Source organism: Oryzias latipes, chromosome 9, assembly GCF_002234675.1.
Source record: "Oryzias latipes chromosome 9, ASM223467v1".
Taxonomy (NCBI): domain Eukaryota; kingdom Metazoa; phylum Chordata; class Actinopteri; order Beloniformes; family Adrianichthyidae; genus Oryzias; species Oryzias latipes.
The window spans coordinates 12170077-12177130 of NC_019867.2; positions in this window are offsets into that span (position 1 = coordinate 12170077).

The window sequence follows — 7054 nt, forward strand, 5'->3', positions numbered from 1 at the left end:
GGGAAAAACCAAGTTCTTTAACTTTTTTAAAAGGCTGATTTTATTCAAGGAGTAAAACCCTTATTATAACCGTTTGTTTACATTCAATCTAAATATCCATTGATTGTTTCAAATTAATGGCAGTTGCATAGTGCTGTAAAATAACTTTTTAAAACAAAAAAAGAGATTAAAATCTGTTCAGTCTTTGCTTCCTTACGCAAAAAAAATCCCCTCATCTTTTTGTTAAAAAATACACAGACATCTGACAACATTTTAATGAAACATTTCCTAACCCACAGGGGCAGCAATCTGCTTGTCATCCAAACTAGGGGTCAAACCTGGCAACTCAAATCAGACCACAGCTATATTACAAACTTGACACAATCCAAAACAGCTAAATATCGTTTTATAAATCAAAATATTTATTCCTTTTTATTTGTCTAGCTTCAGGTTTCAAGGACTCATCAAAACTACACTTTAAATTTAAATAAATAAGTGGTCCAGCTTATCCGTTTTATTGGTACATTGTTTTTTTATATTCTGATTCATTTTGGGGGATGAAAACGTTTAGCTGCAAAAACAACCTCTTTTGCCGCAATAGCAAAGCAAACCCACGGAGGGGGGATTTGAATCACAACTAGGATGTAGCAAAAGACGAGTCGTGTGGGAGGTTGTTTGCTGCAGCTGACATTAAGACGAGGGCGACGTTGATTTCCTCCACCTTTGGGGGAGGATCCATCCACGTAACGCCGAGCAGAGGCTCGCTTCCTTTCCTCCTTCAGCCGCGGTGCATCAGCACTAATGAAGACATAGCTTGATGATGTTCTCACGGAGACACGCCACAAACTGCAGTTAACGCTCTCCGACGCGCGTTTTTATTTACATATATATATATTTTTTGTGCGAGTGTGTCTCTGGAGGAGAGGATATTCTTTCTTTCTCGTAAAGCGCTTTTTGTAAAGATTAAAGGATGAACCGGTCCACCACACGAGGGAAAACCAGGCGGACTGAGGCCAACCTCGGGGCAGAGAGGGATCATTTCGAGAAACAGCAGGTACATTTCAAACACAGCTGATGGAGATGATGATCACGGAGGACTTCTATTTTTTGCCACTGGTGTTACATTAGTAGTTATCAATAAAGGTAGAATGTACGGGGTTCAAATGGTGCCAAAAATGTTCTGCGTTAATCTTCAAACACTAGCACTGTAACTTTAACTGGAAGATTTTTGTCCTGTCACGTCTTTCATTCCTCAAGTTTTTCCAGTCGTTCTTGTTTCACCACCTCCCTAACACACGCGCGCGCGCCCACACACACACACACACACAAAACATGCTCCTCTTTCTCTTTTAATGACTTCATTCTTAAAAAAGTAAAAGCTTTAACTACTTTTGCATCTCCTGAATATGGAGCCTTTCAATCCTCACTTAATCAATGATTGGTTGCAATACTTTACCATTTATACTAAATACATTTATGCCAATACTTTTTTTTGCAGGATTGTTTAAATGCTTTCTATAATCTGACTAAAAATCTGAAGCTTAAACCTGAGGAGTAAAACGGTTGTTTCCAGATTAGTTTTATTTTGAAATCCAGTTCTTACCAATTGATTGAATATAGAGAACTCTATGTAGTATGTCCATTTATGTATATTTTTTAAACCCCTTAAAAATAATCAAATTCTGTTCCTGTTAGACTACATTGCATTTATGTGATGCTTGTTAAAAACCTTTAAAAAAACTTGAACTTAAAAAATTAAATGTAATGTATTAAAGTTTTAAAGTTGTAAAGTAAGACATTAAAATGTATTTATACAGCACCTTTCTCCGATCAAATCTCAACGTGCTTCTAAATAGTTATAGGGGAATATTAATAGTTAGCATAAAATCCATTAGAATAAAGAAAAAGAAACTAGAAAAATTATCAAATTAATAGGACAAAAGTGACCGTATAAGCTCTACTGAATTTTAGTGAATCTTCCACCACTTGAGCTATTTAATGTGCCTTTACCAAAAAAATAAAAATGTCAAATTTAAACAAGATTGACAATAAGACACAAAATTTGGTAACATTTTGAAAATAAAATGGCATGCAAGAATAAATAAAGATGCCAGTTTGTAAAAAAAAAAAGGTTTATTCAAAATAAAGTACTCAAATTCTAACAAAAACAGCATATTTTACCAAAAAATTGCTATTTTTCCTTGCAATACAAAAGCCTGAATGCAAAAAAGACTTGACACCTGATTAAAAATATTAATTATTATACTTGAATTTTTTTGGGGTGGGGTTTGTAGTATTTTGTAGTTTATGTCCTCTATTTCTACCCTAATTTTTCAACTCATGAAATCTTATCTTTTTTACCTTTAGCAGTGCAATACAAGGAATACAGGGTGTTTTGCCATCCCATTTCCTCAATTTCCCATGATACGCTAGTTTTATATTAACTTGTAAATTGCTTTAAAAAAATATATACCGGTAATTTATTTGAGATTTCGAAGGTTTAGAACTCAGAAAAGGTCTTAAATTTTGGACTTAAATTTGTGTGACAGGAACATCTACATTTTGGAGGAGCAGTACCATTTTTAGAATTTCATATCTGGCTTGACGTGGCTAAGTCAAGCCAGTCCTTTTTTTGGTGTTTTTGTACCATGACACAGCGTTTTTATTCTTTGTCATTTTTAAAATATTCATATGAAACTGCATCAGGTTCCAATTGGTTGATGGCACCATTTGTTAAATGAATGTTGGATGGGACTCAATAGATTTGCATGCAGAGGGCACTGAATCATTTTTCCACCACAACCTCATTCTAAATATTAATATAGATCTGGGAGTGAATAGGATGGTCTAAACTAGGTTTAGTTGATTGGTGATGCATCATTTTTTCAGTATGTGATCTATTAATAACTTTTCCTGATGTCGGTCTGAAACTAATAATGTGACGGTAATGTATAATTGTGAAACGGTTAACGCTAATTCAGTAGATGTTACTCATATACTGAGTTAAGCGTCGAGCAGCGTAAGCTCTTCTTACTGATTAAGCGGAAGGTTTATGATGTCAAAAGTGGTTCATGTTTGTATGACTGGAAGGCACTGTTTTAGGAGTGGTCACTGAACTCGTCTGTTTGCTCGAGGGGGAAATGGCATTTGGTTTGTTATCCCCATATGCTGCTCTGAATGTAACATATTTAATGAAATTCGGTTGGTTTATAAAGCACGAGTTCATAGAGGTTGTCTCAAGGTGATATGGAAAAAAACCTAAAAATATCTAACAGAGCTTTAATGATTACAATTGAATGTAGGATTCCAGTTCTTTCTTTCAAATCACAGTAAACCAGATCATTCCAAAGAGGCTAGATCATTTTAATAGCTTATATTAGTGACCAGCAAATTACATCAAATGGATTTTTTTGGTGTAATTTGATGCAAATATCACAAACAAGACATAGTTTCTTAAACAAACATGGAGGTTTTAATTATGATCATAGTTATATAAAGTCTTATTTTCTGTCTATCCTCCGTCCTCCTCTGGTTTCACTTGTTTTGTGTAACAATATTGCCGTGTTTGTTGATGTCTTTGTTTGATGGGATTAAACTAACAGCTTTTTCCAAATGGGCAGACATAAACGTTGTGCTCTTTTAAAGGTGAGCCTGCAGAGTTATTTTATTTCACTGGCAACATGCAAATGTTGGTAAACCAGGACAAATCTATTGTCAAGGGACATTTCAATGGAGTGGAAAACCTAGAGCTGACTGTAAAAATGCTTCCATTAGAGCACATGTGTCAAACTCGAGGCCCGCGGGCCAAATGTGGCCCTCCCTGTCATTTGTTGTGGCCCGCAAGAGCATAAACGTTTTAATATCTCAAAATAAAGAATTAAAATTGGTGTGTATTTATTCATATCTAGGGGGAATTGGACTTGAAATATCAGATTGGGCAGCTTTACATTAGGACTTAAACTGTCCATATAACCTAACCTGACAGAATCAAATTTAAAAGGACTTATGCTAAAGTAACAAGCAAACATGTGTTTTCTATGCAACTGTATTTGTCACTTTAAAAAGTTATAATAAAAAATGAGTTATTTAACATTGAGGAGTAGTTACGTTTATTTTTCATTACATTTTGTTACATGTATACGTTATATCTGGCCCTTTGAGGACAACCACTATGCTGATGTGGTGAAAATGAGTTTGACACCCCTGCATTAGACTGTAAAAATGGAAGAGGATAATGGTTTTCAGAAGTTATACTGCACTGGAAGGGTCACCTGTCTCAGAATCTTGCTTGTTCAGCCCTCCAACTGACTAAAATCCCTCCTGCTCCTCACTTTCTCTTCACTCTCTGTGCTTGATGTCAACCTCTGTGCCAAGGTGAAAAGTCTGCTGCTGTGCTGTACTGTTTGCTTACCCTAGCTGCTGTTCTCTGAGAACCCGTGAAGGGGGATGGGAGGCTAAACGGTTTTGGGTTTTTACACATTCTGCACTTGCCCATTTTTCTTTGGAATTATTTTTCTTTTGTGCAAAGATTTTAGCATTCATCAACTCACGAGACTGCATTTAAAAACGTAGCCACTATAATCTGCAGCAGTGTAAATGTGTGTTCACTGGTTTGCATGAATATCATGTGTTAATCCCGATACCAGTTCAGTTTTCCCTGAAAACCCCGTCTGCTAAAGAGAAGCTGTATTTGTAACATAAATTAACAAAGTATGCATTGGATAATTTAAAAAATATTAGTGTTATAACTTAGGTCATTTCCCACAGAATATTATTCAATTGCTTTTAATAGTTCATTCAGTTTTAATACAACTAACTAATTCAACTAACTACAACTGACACTGCATTCAAATTGTCCAGTTGTGTTCTAATCTGATCAGAACATACACGTTAGAAAATAGATGTTAGTATTTAGCTGAGTCCCTTTTGCAATTGGGCAGATTTTACATGCAGGGTTGACTGGCAGCTTAATTTAAACTGAGGCTTTGCCAAATATCAGACGCATCCCACTGGTTTTGTGGGCTGGCAGAGGATGTTTGATTATGTTGTCTTTGCGTGTGTCACAGCGCCGAGTTCATTGTCCCTTCTGTTCAAAGGCCTGAGCAGATAGCAGAAGAGCAGCGTTGTTCTATGTGGGGCTGTCAGGTTTTTTGTTTGTATTGGGAGAGGTTCTGTTCTGCGACAGACGTTTACTCAGCTACGGAGTTCATAAAGAAACTGTGGACAGACGCTAGAACTTTAGAGTACAATTTAAGAATGCCATCAAATAGTTGAAGTCAGGATTACTGATCTGTTTGTTGCTTCAGCTGCCCCTCTAACTTGAGCTGATAGGTGTGTTGCTGGGCTGGAGTCTGCCTATGACCTTATCTGCAGATCCTCTGCAGCACTCTGTTGTATTAAGCTGATAACAGGCTGCAGGAAAGTGCTTTTATCCCAGAGCATTATGTCCAGTGAGGAGGTATGCAAAGGCTCGGACTTCATTAATCGTACACTCCTTTAAAGCAAACTGATGGATGGCGTCGCTGAAAAACAGAGATGAAACGGTAAGTGGGAACCCCTCGTAATAAAGCCGCTTACAGAGTCAAATACAAGCCTCAGTACAGTACAGCTAGCTAGCAGGAGACCTCGGAGCTGGCCCGGGATTAGTCCAGGCTGTCCCTTCCTCTCATTTCTCCTCTCTGCTGTCAGAGGAGGATTTAATGTTAGAAACAGGAGCAGGACGGAGTCGATTGATATCTAGTGTGTTGGTTATGCCTGCAGCTCTGCGACCAATCTGTTGGGCAAAATATACGTTTCATCTCGGTTTTTGTTGAGGAAATGGGGGGGAAAGGTATGTAGGAAGGCGAGCCGTTTGTGGGGATGACGTGATTCATGATGAAAATAAGGAGTGTCCTCGCGTTTGTAGGGAGGTAATTACAGTTGAGTAATGTTAGCCTCATGAAAACAAATATGCTGCTCTTTAGATATTTATTAATAACAGATATTCTCCATGTTATTTTAATAGGCAAATAATTTTTGGTTGAATACAATTACAAAAGGGCTGCACGGTGGCGCAGTGGTTAGCGCTCTTGCCTCACAGCAAGAAGGCCCCTGGTTCAAGTCCCAACTGGGGGACCTGAAACAGAACATCAATGGGGGGCCTTTCTGTGTGGAGTTGCATGTTCTCCCTGAGCATGCGAGGGTTCTCTTCCTCCCACCTTCCAAAAACATGCTTCATAGGTTAATTGGCAACTCTAAATTGTCCATAGGTGTGAATGTGAGCGTGAATGGGTGTGTGCGACAGACTGGGGACCTGTTCAGGGTGTACTCTACCTTCGCCCATAAGTGGCCGGGATAGGCTCCGGCAGCCCCGTGACCCTGAAAGGGAACAAATGAAAGAAGATGATTGAATGAACAATTACAATAAAAGAAGATGGAAATTTTAAGTCCCTATCAGTTACCATTTAATAGGTGGCTAGTCTGATTCTATGGCCTGTGCCCACAGTTTGCCCTTATGTGTTGAATGTAAAGAGGATAGTGTCCCACAGTCTGTCAGTGACTGACCTTACACCTATCTACAAAAACTGGTTTTCGTTGTGATGACACAATAGACTTGCCTCGTGCATTTCATTTTCCTTTCCTTTCTGTCGCCTCACACTGCTTCCTGACCGACAACCCTTCTGAATGTACTATGAGTCTCCCTGCAGAGCCATCTGTTGAGGCCTCTGTGCCAGACTTTGTGTGCCAGGGCGAATCCCACCCCATCCAACAAACCATCTCTCCCAACTGTCGGCCTTCGCCTCACAACAAGCCCCTCATTGTCACAGACTTCCCCACTCGCCCCCACACTTGCCCTGTGTAAACCGAGGCTTTTTTTTTTTTTTTTTTTTTTTTTTTTTAAACTCCCATTAGCCGAAGCATCCAGCCTCGGCATGAACCTGACCAGCCACAGTAGCCTCTCTGTGTTTCTTCTCGTGATCATGTATGTTCTGTGTGCACGGACCAGCAACCTGACCAAATGCAAGGAAGATGCTGCAATGCCACACATTCTTGAACATTTCCCCAAATGAGGAGTTTTGGATGGTTTATTTTGACA